Here is a 19486-nt window from a genome sequence, read left to right on the forward strand (position 1 = left end):
AGGAGAAGAGCAGATAATAGAACAAAGTTACACAACAATGCTGTAAGAGAAATGTGTACAAGGTGCTGTGGGAATAAGAAGGAAGCACACAGTACTTTATGGAGGAGGCAGGAGGTGGTCAGGAAACATTTTACCAGAAGATGGCAATTGAACTGAGTCTTGAAAAACAACTAGGAGTCTTCCAGGAAGACAAGAAGAGAGATATGTATACAAGATGAGTAATTTACTTTGGATTTTAATTTGGGTCTCCTTTCCCTTGTAATGGCATCATTATTAAGGCAGATGGTGTGTAACATTGTTCCAGAGTTAAAAGAGTTCTCTTCCCTGATAGTTCCAGGGACAATTCTTGGTTCTACTTGGATCATATGTCCATCCCTGAAACAATTACCATGGCCAGGTAGGTAGTATATTCTGATTGGTTGGCCTGGGTCATGTGCCCACTCCTGGGTTTTTGTTCTTTTTTTTTTTTCTTTTTTGGAGAGAGAAACATAAATATAAATACCTTTCAGTTCCTGCCAGGAAAGATGAGAACAAAAGTAGCATGTCAATTATATGTATACAAGCATTTCTGACATAAAATTATATACCTGACTCTGAAAAATCTCTCATTTTTCAAAATCACACACTAAAACTAACAAGGCATAAGAGTTAGGGCAGATCATTCAAAACTTATGCACCTTTATAAGCAGAGCATTAACAATTTTTTTTTTAAATAATATACCAGGTGATGACTTGTGCACAGCTCAGACACACAGCTTGTTATGGCTAGAGGCCACCTCAGTAGATATTAAACATACAAGAAACCAACAGAGAGGAAATTCTACTTGAGAGAGCTGAGACAATGCAGATGGAAGTGGAAGTCTAAGACAGAAAGACTGCTGTTAAGGTGGGCACAGGAAGAAGTACACTCCGCCTGAGGCAAGAATCATGCAAGGCTGAGGGTCTGCTTCCTTGGGGAGGAAGCCCTGGGTGTAGAACCTCACTTTTAATTAAAAAAAAAAAAAAAAAAAAGGCTAAAAGGGCTTTTGACTGTGCAGCAGCCAAATTGAGGGATTTTTCCTTTCATGCTGAAGGTTATAATTCTACTTCCACACAACGTCCACATTTTATTGACATTCTTCCCCTATTTCCAATTACATACATACTATTTGTTATAGATAATGTGTTATAGCAGAAGAGATTTTGTGTATTTGTTTATTACCTATCAATTATTTATCAGGCCCATGGAATCTAATCTAGTCTCATGCTTTAAAATTCCAATTATTTGCTAATGACTCCCAAATTTATGTCTCTGGACTGGTTATTTCTTCTGAACTCCCGACACTTATCAAGCAACCTGTTGAGCAACCTGCTCCACATCCTCACCTGAATGGCAATAAGAATCTCAAACTTCCCTTATACAATACTCAACTCTTTTGTTTGTTGCCTGTTCTAGACATTTTATACAAATGAAATTACAAAATATATGGGCCTTTGTGTGTGGCTTCTTTCACTAAGTATGTTTTCAAGGTCATCCGTGTTGTAGCATGCATCAGAACTTCATTCCTTCTTATGATTGAATAATATGGGCCTAATTCTTAGATAAGAACTTCAGTTTGGTTGTGTAGAGGAGAGGCAGGAAAGATCTCAGAGAAAAGCTGCAGAGCGAAAGCTTGATCGAGGTTGTGTTTTCCGATTGGTTAGTTGTCCCCCATATGAATCCTGTGTTTGCCTTGCATCCTGTGAGAGCCTCAGGCCCAGCTGCAGGACTGTCTGCTGGCAGGGTAGTGTCTGCAGTCCTGGCTTTTTGCTTAACGACAACAACACTGCATCAATGCCTCTTCCTGCAATTGCTTCTACAGTAGCTCCTATGAGGTAAGATCTGTGGGATGCCCGGATCCCCCGAGGGAGATGCATGGCAGAGCACCTGGGGTCTGGTTCCATCTGCTCCCAAGGTAAGGTGAACTTGGATCCATGGGATAGTCCCAAGGGATCCCCTCCAAATCAGTGGTTAGACAATGGTGGAGTCATTCAGTCAGCATGTGGTTTGTGATGGTCCACTCTATTCATACAATAAATCTTTGTGAAGCACCCACTTTGGCACCAGGATGCTAAGCTGTGCTAAGGAATCAATCATCCTGTGGTCCTGTGCTAAGTGCTCCTTCCAGTCTCAATATGTCTGTAATTCTCTTCTTCCGAAGGAACTTGCAAACCCTGATAGGTCAAAAAGAGAAGAGTTACTGTCTTTGCCTCCCCTAACTGATGATCTACTGGGGAAGATTACACAGAGTAGGGGCTCTGAAGCCCCCTCTACACACACAAAAAACAAAATCCCAGGAGTGGGCACATGACCCAGGGCAGCCAATGAGAATACACTACCTGCCTGGCCATGGTCATTGTTTCAGAGATGGACACATGGTCCAAGCAGAACCAATCAGAATTATCCCTGGAGTTTTCAGGAAAGAGAATTCTTAACTCTGGAGCAAAGTTATACACCATCTGCCTTAAAAATGATGCCATTACATGGAAAAGGAGATGCAAATTGGAATTCAAAGTAAATTATTCATCTTCTATATATTTTTCCCTTCTTGTCTTCTGGAAAACTCCTAGTTGTTTTTCAAGATTCAGTTTAATTGTCATCTTCTGGTGAAATGTTTCCTGACTGCTTCCTTCAAGTCATGTATTACTGAGGTCTTCTTTTACTACTTTATTTTGAATGGCAACTCTCCCACCTTATCCCTTATTCCTGCTTAATTTTTCTAATTGTCCTTATCACTATCTGACATACTAAATATCGTATTCAATTATGTCTTTATTTTCTGTCTCCCACTTGTAGAATATAAACTCTATGAAAGCATGAATTCTGTTTTATTCAATGCTGTATCCCCAGTGCCTAGAACACTATCTGGCTTGTGGTAGGCACTAAGGAAATATTTGAGTGCATATTTGCCTACTGTGCACCAGGCACTGTTCTAGGCATTAGGAATAGGACAGTAAATAAAAGAGGTAAGCCCCTCCCTCACCAATGTGTGTGTGTGTGTGTGTGACCAGTTCCCAAATATTAGCTTACAGAAAGCAAGACTTGTTTCAGTTTCATTCAGCCTATTCTATACGGACAAGCAAAACTCTTACGCTTAAGAGAACAAATAATGAATATGATATAATGAAGATTCGCTTGCATATTTACCTATATTTGCAAATTATATAAATTCTCTCTGAAGTGTTGCTTGTTTTTTTTTTTTTAATTTGAAAAGCCCATATAATCATTATCTGATCCAATTCAACCCTTTCTTCATTGGTAGATAGTTCTATAACATCTTGGCATTAAACCATTACAAGCTGACTCTAAATCTGTTTTGTTATGGAAATATTTCATTCTTACAGGTACCCAATATATTAAAAAAGGGTCTCACAAGTAAAATTACAATGAAGCTGCCTGGTACTAAAATAGCACGATCATAATTATGGAGTAGCACGCCAGTGTCATGGGGCAGCACATAATTAAATGGCAAACGAAATAGGGAGAGAGAATGTGCTGTGAACTCAGACGTGGACAAATAAGTAGTGACTGGAGTGTCTGGTTCTAAGGGTTAGGCATTTTCCATTTTGCATTTTCAGTGAGCATTTTCAGCTCACTGAATCTAGCACCTTTAGGGTTGGGTGTTAACAGATTGGGACAAAGCACTTAAATTTCCGAGCCTAAGTTTCCTCGTCAGTTAAGTGAGCATGCTAACACCTACCTTATCTTTTAGGGCTGTTAGAAGAAATATCAAAGATTTATATAGGCTGGGCATGGTAGCTCAAGCCTGAGCCTCACTAGCTCAGCTAATCAGGAGGCTGAGGCAGGAGGATGCTTAAGCTCAGGAGTTCAGGGCTTCGATGAGCTATGATCACGCCACTGCACTGTACCCTGGGCGACCTAATGAGGCCCGTCTCTAAAATAACAATAATAATAAAGATTAATAATAATGAATAATAGATTAATGTTTTTTCTTTATTACTGGGAATAATTGAGTTTTTCTACAAACAATACTTCTTGTATTTTCTTCCTTGGTATGTTATAAGATTCTTATTCAAAATTTCACGTTGTCTCAAGTATTCTTACTGCAAGCCAAAGTTTTAATGCAGGAACAGTAGGTCTCTGGAGATCACTATGATGGGAGAGCAGCTAGCAAAAAAAAAAAAAAAAAAAAAATACATTCTGAACAGGAATGGTTTGCTGCATCTGGTCATCATACCACCTAACTTGTCACCCATAGTTTGTTCCTAGAATGAAAACTTTCCACCCTCAGTAGACAGATGCATGGGCAACCCTGCCTGGATGGTAAAGGCCAGTTGATCACCCAAGAATGTGATTTTGTGGACACTTAGTACTTTTCAATGTATCAATACACAATTATTTTTAAGTACCTACTAAGTGCTGGGTCCTGAAAGAATACGGGCCCTTAGGTGAGATTACCCAGGATTGAGTCTCCACTCCACTATTTATTAGCCATGTCCCATCTCTGGTTTCTGATTCCTCATCTGTAAAAAAGAGAAATAATCAGAGTAATTATTCACAGAATTCTCATGAAGTTTAAATAAGATAATCTACATAAGTCCTTAGCACAGTGCTTGACATATTATAATCATTGAATGAATGCTTAGCTGTTATTATCTTGTCCTATAAGTATAGTTGCATAAAAGGATATAAAATAAATTGAAGGAATTATTCCTGTCTCTAAGAAACTAATAATCTATTTCAGAAGAAAAGGACTATATTAAAGAGCTAGAGAGAAATCACAAGATGATTATATTAGTTAAGGGTTTTATTTGCAAGCAACAGAAATTAACTTTGTTTTATTTAAGAAAGAAAGATTGAGTATTGGAGCAAATTCATTTTAATGATTCAGGAGTGTTCCACAGACTCAAAAAACAAGTTCAATTATCAAACCTTGACAAGGACAAGAAGCAAGCTAGCTCCTGAAATTTGGCAACTAGAACAAAGTATTAATTCTATGTACCCCTGAATTCAGGCAGTGCTAAAGTCTGAATGTTTGTGTCCCCCAAAATTCATATGTTGAAACCTAATCCCCAATATGATAATATTAGGACTTGGGGCAAGTGGGAGGTGATTAGATTATGAGGGTGGAGCCCTCTTGAATGGGATTAGTACCTTACAAAAGAGACCCTCGGGAATTGCCTTGCCCCTTCCACCACGTGAGGACACAAGTTGAAGGCACCATCTCGGAGAAAGAAGACCTTTGTCACACACCAAATTTTTTTTTGTGAGACAGAGTTTCACTTTATTGCCTAGGCTGGGGTGCAGTGGTGCGTGATTTTGGCTCACTGCAACCTCCGCCTCCCAGGTTCAAGCAATTCTCTTGCCTCAGCCTCCTGAGTAGCAGGGATTACAGGCACCCACCTCCACACCCAGCTGAGTTTTTGTATTTTAGTAGAGATGGGGTTTCACCATCTTGCCCAGGCTGGTCTCGAACTCCTGAACTCAGGCAATCTGCCTGTCTTGACCTCCCGAAGTGTTAGGATTACAGGTGTGAGCCACCGTGCCTGGCCTCCAGATACCAAATTTGGCAGCACCTTGACTTTGCAGCCTCCAGAACTGTAAACAGCAAATTCCTGTTGTTTATAAGCTACCCAGTTTATAGTACTTTTGGTATAGCAGCCTAAGCAGACTATGACAACCAGTAAGGTGACTTCAGCTCCAACATCTCCCAATCTCTGGGGCTCTGTGTCCTAAGTTTCACAGTTTCAGGAGGGAGAAACTGATTGGTTCAGCTCATGTCAGTTTTTAACTTGCATGTTGATTAGTGGTCACGCTCTCACATGAGACATGTATTTGGCCCCTTGTTAACTCTCTGTCCTCTGCCCTCATCTTTTTTTTTTTTTTTTTTGAGATGAAATCTTGCTCTGTTGTCCAGGCTGGAGTGCAATGTTGTGATCTCAGCTCACTGCAATCTCTGCTTCTCGGATTCAAGCAATCCTTCTGCCTCAGCCTCCTGAATATCTGGGACTACAGGTACCTGACACCACGTCCAGATGATTTTTGTATTTTTAGTAGAGATGGGATTTCACCATATTGGCCAGGCTGGTCTCTGAATCCTCCTGGGACCTCTGGATCTGGGCTCACCAGCCTCTACAAAGTTCTGGGGATTAGTGGACGTGGAGCCATCACGCCTCCGCCTCTGCCTCATCTTTTTTTTTTTTTTTTTTTGCAGACTGAGTCTGCCCTGTCGCCCAGGCTGGGAGGCGGTGGCCGGATCTCAGCTCACTGCAAGCTCCTCAGCCTCCCGGTTCACACTCATTCCTCCCGCCCCTGAGACTACAGGCGCCTGCTGGCTTGGCATGAGACGTGTTTCACTTTTAGAGCACAGGGATGGTCTCTGATCTCCTGATTCCTCGTGGATCCGGCTTCGCCTCGGGCGCCTCCCAGTGTTGATTATGGCTTGAGCCACTGCTCGCTGCCTCAGCATTCTTTTTTTATAGGCAGTGCTCCAGCACTCTGACTTCTTTGCTTTTCTTAAAGAGTCAGACATGCTATGCCTCAGGAAAATTTCCACTTGCCATTCTTTTTGCCTACCATGTTCTTCTCTTAAATAACCATGTGAATTACTTGCTTATCTCCTTCAAATGTTTGTTCAAATGTTATCTTCTCAACAAGGCCTTCCCTGGCAAAATTCTTTAAAATTTCAACAGCCCCTCCTCTACACACATGCATACACATATACACTTCTATTTCCTCCTTCTGTGCTCTATTTTTCTCTGCAGTAATTATAACGTTCAGTACCAGTTAGCTATTATGAGTAATAAAACATCACAAACTTAATGGCTTGAAACAACATTTTATTCAGCCCATGATACTGTGGGTTGACTGGGCAATTCTTCTAGACTGGACTGACTCAGCTCATCTTTTCTGGGTTTGCTCATGCACTGATGGTCAGCTGGGAGGTCAGCTGGTGACAAGATGATCCAGAATGGCCTCATTCACATTTCTAGTGTTTGGCAGGCTGTCAGCTGGAGACCTCTGCTTTCTTGCATGCAGCTTTCTCATCTTCCAGCAGGCTTCCTTGGATTCATTCACATGATCATCTCAGCATTTCAAGAGCAGTAAAACAGTAAGCCCCAGTGAACCAGCGTTTTTCAAACCTCTACTTGTGCTTATGTCTTATTTGCTAAAGTCTTATTGGCCAAAACAAGTCACATAGCCAGCTCAGATTTAATGAGTTGAGAAAATAGACTCCAATTCTTGGTGAGAAGAGCTGCAAAGATATGCTGCAAGGAAACATGGTAAAGAGATGTGCAAAGAGGGATAAGAATAATTTGTGGCCATATTGCAATCTACCACACCTTCTAGCATATCATGTAATTTACTTATTTATTTTGCATATTGAAAAAAAGACTCTCCATTCATTTGTGAATCCAGGGCACAAGAATAACACTGGTTGAGAGGGATTTGTGTAGAAGGATCAGTTTCAGTTATTTTGCTCACGCTGAAAAAAAAGGTGACTGTTTATGTGAGAAGGTTTCCTTCCAATCAATCCATCAATTGCCACATTTGTATGTAACAGCATCTGTGCAGTCTTTTAGCTGTTTTAACAGAACAATGTATTAACTACCCTAGTAATTGCACAGACAAAATCAACATCCCACATGAACATTTAAATGAATGCAAATCAACCTAATGGCTTCTCCTAGAGGGAGCATAATCATGCAAAGAACATTTGTGCTAACTGATGTTATATATGCAAATGAGATTTTAATTTTGATACACTTTCACATGGACCTAGCTTCAATTCAATGCAAATTCACTTGTAATATATCATTAAAGCTGGATCAGTCTATTTTCTAATGTGCTTAATATTGATACAGACAATGAGGTTTAATTTTTAGAATATCAGGTGTTCTATTCTGCACATTACTTAACCACCTCCGAGAGAGAACATTATTTTAAGGATGGGGACATAATGTCTTGCCTTCCTACGTTTTTTCTCTTCTCTTCCCCAACCACCCTCCACCATCCCACTTTTCTCAATGTTGGCCTATAATTTTGTTTGTTAAGATAATTTTAAGAGTTCAAAATGACATTACTCTTTAGCAATTTACATTTGACCTCAGAAGAAGGAAGGAAGGAGAGACAGAGAGAGAAAGAGAGGAGAGAGAGAGAAAGAGAAAGAAAGAAGAAAGGAAAAGAAAGAAAGAAAGAAAGAAAGAAAGAAAGAAAGAAAGAAAGAAAGAGAGAGAGAGAAAGAAAGAAAGAAGGAAAAGAAAGAAAACTAATTGAACACTTGCTCTGTGCCAGACATTAAAACCCTAAACTCGTCCTATAAGGTAGATATTATTGTCCCCAGCTTACAGCTAAGGAAACAAAGGCACAAAGAAGTTAAATAATTTACCAAAGATCATACAATTATTAAATGGCATATCTAGCTTTGAACTTAAGTCTTTGAGCAGAGTTTTTTGAGGATGTAATTAACAACCACTCCTGGAAAGTATTTTGCATTTCTGATAAAAATGTTTGAGCATTTTTCTAATAGATGTTGAGATTTACAGCTCTGTCAGGATTCTCCAAAGAAACAGAGTCAAAGGTGATAGATATAGTTGTAGACATAGACATAGGTAAAGAGAGATTGATTTATTACAGGAATTGGCTCACACAATTATAGAGGCTGAGAAGTCTCATGATCTGCCCTTTGCAAGCTGGAGCACCAGGAAAGCTGGTGGTATAACTCAGTCAGAATCCGAAGGACTGAAAACAAGTGGGGATGGGACCAGTAAAGAGGGAGTAGTGATGCAGACACGAGCAGGAGTGTCACTAATGTTCACGGGCAAGAGAAGATGGATGCATGTCTCAGCTCAAACAGGGAGTAAATTCACCCTTCCTCCACCTTTTTGTTCTATTCAGGCCTTCAGTGGATTTGCTGATGCCCACCCACATTGGTGACAGCAAGCTTCCTTACTCAGTCTACCAATTGAAATTGCTAATCTCTTCCAGGAAACTCACATACACTTGCAGAAATAAAGTTTTACCAATTATATGGTCATCCCTTGGCCCAGTGAAATGGACACATGAAATTAGCCATCACAAGACCGGTCTGGGAAGTTAAATCTATGCTCACAATGCATTAACTACTCAGTCAGTCATTTTTTGGTTTGGATTCCAGAACCAGACCTTCTTTCTTTTTTTTTTTTTTTTTTTTTTTTTGGAGACGAGTCTCGCTTTGTCGCCCCAGGTGGCTGGATGCAGCAATGACCTCACCACTGCAAGCTCTGCCTCCCGGTTCACGCATTCTCCGCCTCAGCCTCCCGAGTAGCTGGGACTAGCAGGCTCTCGGCCCACCTCACCGACACTCAGTTTTTGTATTTTAGAGATGGGTTTCACTGTTAGCCAGGATGGTCTCTGACCTCTGACCTAGATCCTACTACCTCTGCTCTCCCAAAGTGCTGATTATAGGTTGAGCCACCATGCCTGCCTTAGACCTTTCTTTCTCATGTTCAGTTTATTACAGGGTTCTAATAGAGCCTAAATCTAAACTATCGATCCCTTGTGATTTCTATAATGAACGCTTCAGATGGCCTTGAAGTAATTGAAGAATCACAAAGAAGTGTAAATACCCTGCCTTCTAACTGATGACATTCCACCACAAAAGAAGTGAAATGGCCGTCCTTGCCTTGCTACGATATTATCTTGTGAAATTCTTTCCTGGCTCATCCTGGCTCAAAAATCTCCCCACCGAGCACCCCGCACTCCACCGGCATAAACAAACCCCTGACCGCAATTTTCCTTTACCTACCCAAATCCTATAAAACGGCCTTCTCTTTTCGGACTCAGCCCACCTGCACCCAGGTGAGATAAACAGCCGTGTTGCTCACACAAAGCCTGTTTGGTGGTCTCTTCACACGGACGTGCATGACAGTATCTAGCCATACTTTCATCTTATTTAAAAAATATATTCTACTGGCACTCCAATGCATTGCTTGGTGGAGTGTAAATATGTACACTTCCACTCCTTTGGAAAATTGTTTGGCAGTATTTCCAAATGCTAACTTATGCAAACCCAATGACCCAACAATTCTACTCCTGAGTATGTACGCAAAAGAAATTAGTGCACGTTCTGCCAAAAGCTTTAAGCAATAAGGATCACAGATGTTTTAATTATAATAGCCAAACACTGGAAGCAACTCTAATGTCCAACAACAGGTAAACAGACAAGTAAACTGTGATATAGTCATAAAAATATACATACATGGCAATTGAATGAACTACTGCTACATGCAAAAGCATGGATGATGCTCACAGACATTTTTTTGTAGGGCAAGAGAAGACTAGGCACAAAAGAGGACATATAGTGTAATATCATTTATATGAAGTTCAAGAAAAGGCAAAACTTGTAAATGGTTACCTGGGTGAGATAAAGTAGTATTGATTGGGAAATGGCACAAGGGAGCAACCTGGGGGGGTGGAAATGTTCTCTACCATAATCTGAATTGTGAATTGTGGTTACACAGGTTTAAAAATTTATCAAGCAACTAAGATGAACATAACATACTTAATTATAGATTATATACACTAATCTATATATAATATGCAGATTATATATACTATATAGTATATGTCAAAGGTTTTATTCAAACTTATATATACATATATAGCATATAGTATAGTATATTATATACACATATATCGTATATAGTATAGTATATGCATATACACATACACCAGCATATATGCATGTACACACATTAGCATATATGCAGATACACACACATTAACATGTATGTGTGCATATATTAGCATATATGCATATAATTGTATATATGCATATATTCGTGTGTATGTATATAATTGTATATATGCATAGATTAGTATATATGTATATACATATATATGAACTAGGAGAGAAGAGAGTTTTTATTTCTGTAATCGGTTACAGGGAGAAGGCCTGGAAATTACTGCCAAACGAACTCAAAATTACAAAGTTTTTCAGAGCTTATATACCTTCTATACGTATATACACATATACACATAGATATTGTATATGTCAAAGGTGTTATTCAAACTTACAGCAAATGAAGGTAAAGAATCGTGAATAGGATTATTCTTAACTTTCTTGAAGTATTATATATATTATATATGAATAAATAAATAAAACCTTTGTCATATACTAGAAATCAATTTGTCTGAGAAGTTGCTTTAATATATGTTTGGCTCCAATGTCGTGTGCTTTACATTCACTGGATAAAATCATGCCCCTTTACTGTTATCTGTCTAGTCAGAAGGCAACCTATTATTTACTGCTCTACTCAAAAGCCTCCCTTATCCCAGGTGTACCTATGACTTGTATTACATTTATCTCTCAGATTAGTAGTTGACCTATTTATTCATGCACTGTCAGCCCGTTACACAGTAATCTCTCTGTTTCTTTTTTTTTTTTTTTTTTTTTTTTTTTTTTTTTTTTTTTTTTTGAGACGGAGTCTTGCTCTGTCGCCCGGGCTGGAGTGCAGTGGCCGGATCTCAGCTCACTGCAAGCTCCGCCTCCCGGGTTTACGCCATTCTCCTGCCTCAGCCTCCCGAGTAGCTGGGACTACAGGCGCCCGCCACCTCGCCCGGCTAAGTTTTCGTATTTTTTAGTAGAGACGGGGTTTCACCGTGTCAGCCAGGATGGTCTCGATCTCCTGACCTCGTGATCCGACCGTCTCGGCCTCCCAAAGTGCTGGGATTACAGGCTTGAGCCACCGCGCCCGGCTCTCTCTGTTTCATATGTGTTTGTTTTCCCACAGTTCCTGCCTCAGTGCAAAGCCAACAAAGGAACTTCAATATAGTTGTTGAATTAAACCACAGAATAAGTTGCTTTACATATTTCATCCACATCTAATTTTCCAAGGAGATGAACAATTTGAGGCAGAGGTAGCATGCAAGCTTTTTGCCCCAAGCATTCTTTGCTCCCAGATTTGCTTTTCCATACATCTATCAGAGATGTCCGGAGAATGTAAGGTTATTGGAAAAAGAGAGTTGCAAAGGATTGCCTACAGAACATAAAGAGAACCATGTTTGTTTCTTTATAAGTATACCTATGATATTTGCCTGAAAACACAAACACTCATATGAAATCCTTTGGATAATTCATACACACACACACACATACACACACATATATGTATATGTGTGTATATCAGCTTTATTGAGATATAATTTACATAACATGTAATTCACCCATTTAAAGTGTACAATGCAATAGTAGTATATTCACAGAGTTGTACAGCCATCACCACGATCAATTTTACAATATTTTCATCATCCCAGAAAGAAACCCTTAACCATCAGCAGTTGCCTCTCATTTTTCCAATCCTCCAGGCTTAGGCAAGCACTAATCTACTTTCTACCTCTACTGAATTGCCTATTCTGGACATTTTACATATATGGAATCACACAATGTGTGATCTTTTGTCATTGGCTTCCTTCACTTAGCATGCTGTCAAGGTTCATGTATGTTGTAGCATGTATCCATACTTAGTTCATTTATTTTGTTGAGTAATAATTCATTGTATGGACATTGCACATTTTGTTTATACATTGATGAATTGATGGACATTCTAGTTGTTTCCACTTTTTGGCTATTTTGAATAATGCTCCTATGAACATTCATGTATCAGCTTTTGTGTGGACTTTGTTTTCATTTTTCTTGGATATATACTGAGGAGTGAAACTGATGGATCATATGGTACTCTATGTTTAAACTATAAGGGTCCCATTTCTCCACCTCCTCATCGACATTCATTATTATCTGCTTTTTACATTTTTATTTTATTTTTTTGTAGAGACAGGGTCTTGCTTTGTTGCCCAGGCTGGTCTTGAATTCCTGGTTTCAAGTGATCCTCCTGTCTTGGCCTCCCAAAGTGCTGGGATTGCAGATATAGGCCACCATGCCTCGCCTGTTTTTTAAAATTATTATTATAGCCATCCTAGTGGGTTGGTATCTCAACTGTTACATTGATTTGCATTTTCCTAATCATTGGTTATGTTGAGCATCTTTTCATGTGCTTATTGGCCATTTGTATGTCTTTTTCAGAGAAATGTCTATTTAGATTCTGTGTCCACTTTTAACTGGAGTGTGTTTGCATGATTCTTACACAGAGCAAAACACAAATGCAAAACATAAGAGGACATGTGACTCCCATTTAATTTTCCTTCACAGTGGCAAGGCCAACATACATTTGGGAATATCAGGTATTAGTGTTCCCGGACCAAACCGAGGGTCGGGCTACTGATCCTTGTGGCCCAATAATGAGATGCAGATGAACTAGGAGAGAAGGGAGTTTTTATTTCCGTAACCAGTTACAGGGAGAAGGCCTGGAAATTATTGCCAGACCAACCCAAAATTAACAAAGTTTTTTGGAGCTTATATGCCTTCTAAGCTATATGTCTAGATATAAATGTGCGTTCATCTAAAGATAGAAGATACTTCTTTTAATCTATAACTAAGATGTGAGTCCTGAAGACCTTCCTCTGAAGCCTCAGTAAATGTATTTAATCTAAATGTGACCCGGTGCTGGAGTGTTTACCCTTATCTTGTCTCCTGGTAAGTCATGGAGGTCTGGGGAGTTCCTTTAGTCCCCAATAAAGCTTGTCTGTGGAGGCCTGGGGAGTTTCTTCAGACCCCCAGTAAAACTTGTTTAATCCTAAAAGGGTCCTGTTAAGAATTCCTTCACTATCTTGCCATGCTTCAAGGCCCCGGAAAGGCCTGGGCAAAACTCTTGGTGGGCTTTTGTTACCTTCCACCCTTTGTGTAAGGGCACTGGCTCTATCAGCTTTTAATATTTAACTTCACCACTCAGTCAGTGCAGGAACAGTTGTTATGGGAGTCTGCGTTAGTGAGTCCTGGTCTGCCATGTTAGTATGACACAATGAAGATAAAATAATGCAGAGAATAAAACCTAAATGAAGCATAATTGTGATATGTTTTTATCTCTTTGGAAAACAACTTAACTCCAGTCCTGCAAGACTTAGTATTTATCTCAAGCATTAGCAGCACTTCCTTTTTTTTTTTTTTTTATTTTCTTTCAGCTAAAAGCCAAAGAACTGTTCAATTGAGGACTTCATTTTGTCAGAATTGAGATTAAAATATCCAAGAGAAGTTAAAGCAATTATTTTCCACTGGGTGGGCTATTATTAGGTAAATTTTACTTTGCTTTTCAATGTATCTAATAAAGACTCTTTGTATGATTATCCCCCCACTCAAGCCCATCCCACATCCAAGAGTTATTTGGTTTCATATGCCCTTATTATGAAAACATTAAAACCTGTGTACCATCTAAAACTATCTTTAGGATCAATGATATTTGTAGTACAATAGTCAACTTTTATTTTTTAGTATGAGACTTCAACAGGAAACAAAAAGAGCTGTCTCCACCGGACTGTTTAGTAGACTGACACCAACTCCCATGTATGAAAGAGCCCTGGCCACACCACAACGCAAGAGACTTTTATGATAAAGAAGTATAATTCCACTACATAATTTGCAACAAGTAAAATGCTACGACCTGAAGTCCTATAGAGCCTGATGATATCTCAACGTTCCACAGTGAGTGTTCTCTGGGTCACTTACAGCTCCTATTATGAACTCTGCAGAAATAGTCTTGCTACTCGCATGGTCTGCTTACCACTCTTCATTGGTATGGTTAATTCAGTATCTTCTGCCATCCTGTCTTTCTTTTAATATCCAGAGCATCTCAAATTTCTCTCCATACGGCATTGACGAAGGAAGCAGCAAAGTTTCTCTTCTGACCTGCTCACAACTCCAGTTCTCCTAGATGCCCACAATTTTTGCAATAAAGTTTCAGATTAGAGAATTTCACTTCCCAAGGCATATCTATTTATGGTAAAACGGCTTCTGAAAACTAAAGAAATTCACTCTGGAATTAAGTCACGGTGGACCTTTCCCTTTTCTTTCAAAGATCTGAGAGTCAAAGAAGCTAGAGTGTCAACTTAGAGGGTCAGACCTGACTTCAAGCCTTAGAACTGCCCTTCGTTGACAGGGGTGCTTTATTAGGGCGGTTTATTTGACAAGTTCTAGGTTTCAGACTTCAAAATCTACTCCAGTGTGGCCGGGTGCGGTGGCTCAATGCCACTTTCAGGAGACCTCGCTTAATTGGTTCTGGGAATTTTAACTTTCCCTTGTTATGCCCAGACCGTTTGTTCCCCAAAGAAGACCACCAGAGTCCAGAGTCAAAGCCAAGCGGCAAGGATCTTTACTACAAGTTCGAACTTGGTCCCTCCATTCCACAGCATACAGGAGGGCCTCGAACAATGCGAGTGCTTGCTTTTTATAGCCCGATGTAAACAGGATATGTAAAGTTACAGGGAACAAGGTAATTCTCTCGGTTACAGCATTACAACTGGTTAACATTCTACATTTAGCATTCCTTATCGGAGATCTCTCAGGTGATGTTTTTTCTGAAGTTTGAAAGAAATATGGAGGAATGTGTTTGTGCTGGACTCAGGAAGTTGGGAGATATATGGGGGATGTGCCTCATTCCTTTCACCCTTACCCCATGCACCACCTGATTTCCATCTGTTTGCTTGTTGGCTCTGTCACAAAGCTGAGAAACACTGGGGACAATAAGGCACTGAAGAATTTAGTTTCATTTTAAGTCTCAATCCCTAAGATTGTCTATTGAAATTTGGTATTTCATGGTTGTGGTTGACACGATTAGGCACGTGCAAAATGATGGGACATGGGGAGCTTTTCTTTCTCCCCCAAACTGGGAAACTTGAGAGCTGATGGGATTGCTGGAAAAGATCCCTTCGTGACTGACAAGCAACTGCCTGAACTTTTGATTCAGGGTCGCTGCAATAGGTGGATCTTTTTCTGGCCTCCCTGAGCTCCTCACTTTCCCCCACTCTGCTGTAAGCAATGTTTTTCTTGTTATCTTTCTCTCTTTTCCCTTTTCTATCTTTTCTATCACTCAGGGCGACTGTTCTTCCATCTTGCCTAGAGACCCTGTGTGGAAACTCCTGGTCAGAGATCATTCCACCCCACTTTGAGTGGACCAAAGACAACAAGGGCCAATGAGGGCAAGTTTGAGCCAGGCCAGGTTGATATTAGGTGCTAAGTGGGATGGCTAAAGTCTATGTTTTGTCACATGTACTTTGTCCCAGCCAGAGTGCAAAATGTTAATTTGGCTCCCCCATGCAGCATCTTGCAAAAATGAAAAAACATGATTTTCTTTTGTAATGTGTCTTGGTGCACAAAGCAATGGCACAGTAAGCAGGGCCATCAAACGCCCAGAGAAAGGAAGCCCAGAAACCTGGCATACTCAGCAGTCAGGATTCTGGTCTCTCTCTGTGTAAACCAGTTGAATAAATGGTAAAAATCACTATTTGTCTCCTCTGCAAGGTTTTGATTAATTGGAAAAAGAATTTGTGAGGCTAGTCTTAGGCTATAGTGAATCGAGTGTATTTTGTGCTATGAATTAGTCTTTCTGTGTCACTCTGTCATAAAAAGGGGTAACAGAATAAAATGTGGGCCTAGGACCCCTTTAAGCCTACTATTCAAGCTGGCTTAACAAACTGGTCAGGTACAAACTTTGCTACAGATCCCTGAAGCAAGAACTAGGTGAGGTTTACCCCTTGTCTTGTTTTATGTCCTTGGGAGCTTAACCTTGTGACCATGCAGGGTACCTTCTCTTGGTATCCACCATCTGGGGTGTGGGAATTTTAAAGTTCATGTCATACTTAGCCATAAATTTATCTTGAGCAGTTAAAAGCATTTGCAAACTCAAAATTGGCTGCTCTAGGCTCCTTCTGGGAAGAGCACTAGAGACTGCTCCATGCTATAGCTCATAGCTAAGGTTTTATCGCTTTTTTTTTTTTTTTTTTTTTGAGACGCAGTCTCGCTCTGTCGCCCAGGCTGGAGTGCAGTGGCCCGATCTCAGCTCACTGCAAGCTCCGCCTCCCGGGTTTACGCCATTCTCCTGCCTCAGCCTCCCAAGTAGCTGGGACTACAGGTGCCCGCCACCACACCCGGCTAGTTTTTTGTATTTTTTAGTAGAGATGGGGTTTCACCGTGTTAGCCAGGATGGTCTTGATCTCCTGACCTCGTGATCCGCCCGTCTCGACCTCCCAAAGTGCTGGGATTACAGGCTTGAGCCACGGCACCCGGTCGGTTTTATCTCTTTACAATGGTGGCTCGTGTTCAATTCCCAGCTTAGGTAATGAGTCCCTTCTGGTTTTATGTTTGTGTGACCTTTGCCATTGACTTATTATTTACCCCTCCATGAACAACTTCTGACTTCCTCTCTTGAATTTTCTTTTCTCTAAGCTACCTTTGGATACTCTAAATCTTGTAAAGCTGCTTGCCATTTCTTTGAAGACACCTTCTGTGTCCATGGTTAAGTCATACCCTTAGTTAAGGCTTATTGGTTTCACCTGGTTGGTTACCTTTGGTAAAATTCGAAACCCAGAAATACTGGCTGTTTGTCCTGGCTAGAATCTGGTAAAAGAGATTTGGCTAAAAATCAGCTTAATTAAAAGCATATGTCCAATCTATAAACTTATTTAAAAGACCTTTATGCTTTTTCTCTTCTTGGGTCTTGTTTGTTTGATAAAAAGTTTTTTGTTTTGTTCTTATCAATTGACTGAATTATCTCCCCAGTCTATTTTCTTGCCCTCAATTCCCAAATGAGGGGGCCTAAAATGATTTTTGACAGCCTGGCACTCCTTGGAAAAATACAGATAAGGCACCACAGACCCTTTTTAGAGAGAAACTTCTGTTTTCCTCATAAAGCCCCGGGAATTGTAAGTGAATAGATACCTGTAAAAATCTAAGGCTCTCCTCCATTTTGCATTGCATTACCTGACTTTTTGACTTTTGGGGGTATTAAAAATTACTTTGCATTATTAAAGAGCTTTTAGCCTTGGCATGTAATAACTAGGTAAGAAATATACTTTTGGGGATGGCTAATGGCAGTTATAGGGGAGAAATAGTCCACTACTTGCATGTTTGAATCAGAGAAGCGTGGTTTCAGCCACCTGCAAAATATGAAAATGTCCACCACCATCCCCTCCCTCAAAAGTTAAAACTCTCATGGGAGATGGGCTGATTGGCTTTGGATTGCCTGTCAGCTTCAGGGGAATGTCCTTGCAGTAAAATTCATGGTAAAGGCATTGCACTGTCTGGTCCTATAGCATTTCCCTCTTTTTAGTGACCCAGAATTTGGCATGAAAATGTGAAAGAAAAACTTAAAAGCTAGCCAATGAAAAATCTTTAACTATCAACTCTGCCTTGTCTGTCCATCTGTGTATTTATGTGCTGTGTGTGTCTGATATCTTGCTACCAAAATAAATGAGAGCTCTGATTAATGGGCTTAAAAGTAATAAGCACTTAAGTCAAATATCTTTCCAGAAAAAAGAAACTTTAATGCCTTTTAGTTCACATGGCTTTAGTAATCTTTGGGAAATAAAGATAATTTTAAAGGTTATTGGTAAAATAAAAATGTTTTGAAAATGTAGACATTTGATCTCAATTAGGCCGCTCAGATACTGTGTTTACTAAACTACACAATCTGGGTCTTTCACTTTTGATAATTGTTCAACTTACCTACTTTAGAGCTGTTAGATTCTAGGTAAGGCCTTGGGACATGTAGAGTTAGCCACGCCCCCTTGCTGTGCTGGAAAGAATCAAACCTTATCTGCATTTCTGTCTGGTGTCCTAAGCTCCACACTCAGTACATAATTAAAATCGACTACTTACCAGGTTTTTTACCAAAAGTAAAAGTTGCTAAAAGTTAACATTGTAACATATGTAATTGAGACTACTGGTGAAACAGTCTCATGTGCAATGTTTGTAAGGAAAGTGGAATGTGTTTTTGATAAAAGATTATAAGAAGGCACAGGAGCATGATTTTTGCCTAGCTTAGAGGGTTAAAGGATTGTTTTAATTTCAATAGGATAAAGCAAAAGGTTTGAGTATGTTGTGGAACATTTTTGAAAGGTTAACCTTGTAATAGAAATTCTGTGTGTGAACATATTGGCTAAAGCTGAAGGGGTATTATTTAGTTTCCCCATAACTTGAACATTGGAATAAAAGCACAGCAGAGTTTTCTTAGCACACTGATGTGCTCTTTTGCAGAACGTTGTAAAGTGTTATAAAAGTTTTCCAAAAATATTACCTTTTTGCCAAAGAGATTAAGATTGGATAGATTTGTCTATAAGGTTTTATTAAGAATTAGGTTTGACATTAATAGTACACTAATACAAAGTTGAAAGTTGGCTTTCTCTCTTGAACAAGACTTTCATGTAATATTAAAGAGATAATGAAAATTTTTTAAGAAAAAAAAAAAAAAAAGAAAGATTGTTTGGAAAGCTAAGTCTTCCCTGCATCAATAAGTAAAGGTTTTTGCATTTTTATTTTTTTTATTTTTTTTTATTTTTTTATTTTTTTTTTTTGGAGACGGAGTCTCGCTCTGTCGCCCAGGCTGGAGTGCAGTGGCGCGATCTCGGCTCACTGCAAGC

Source organism: Papio anubis, chromosome X (assembly GCF_008728515.1).
Source record: "Papio anubis isolate 15944 chromosome X, Panubis1.0, whole genome shotgun sequence".
Taxonomy (NCBI): domain Eukaryota; kingdom Metazoa; phylum Chordata; class Mammalia; order Primates; family Cercopithecidae; genus Papio; species Papio anubis.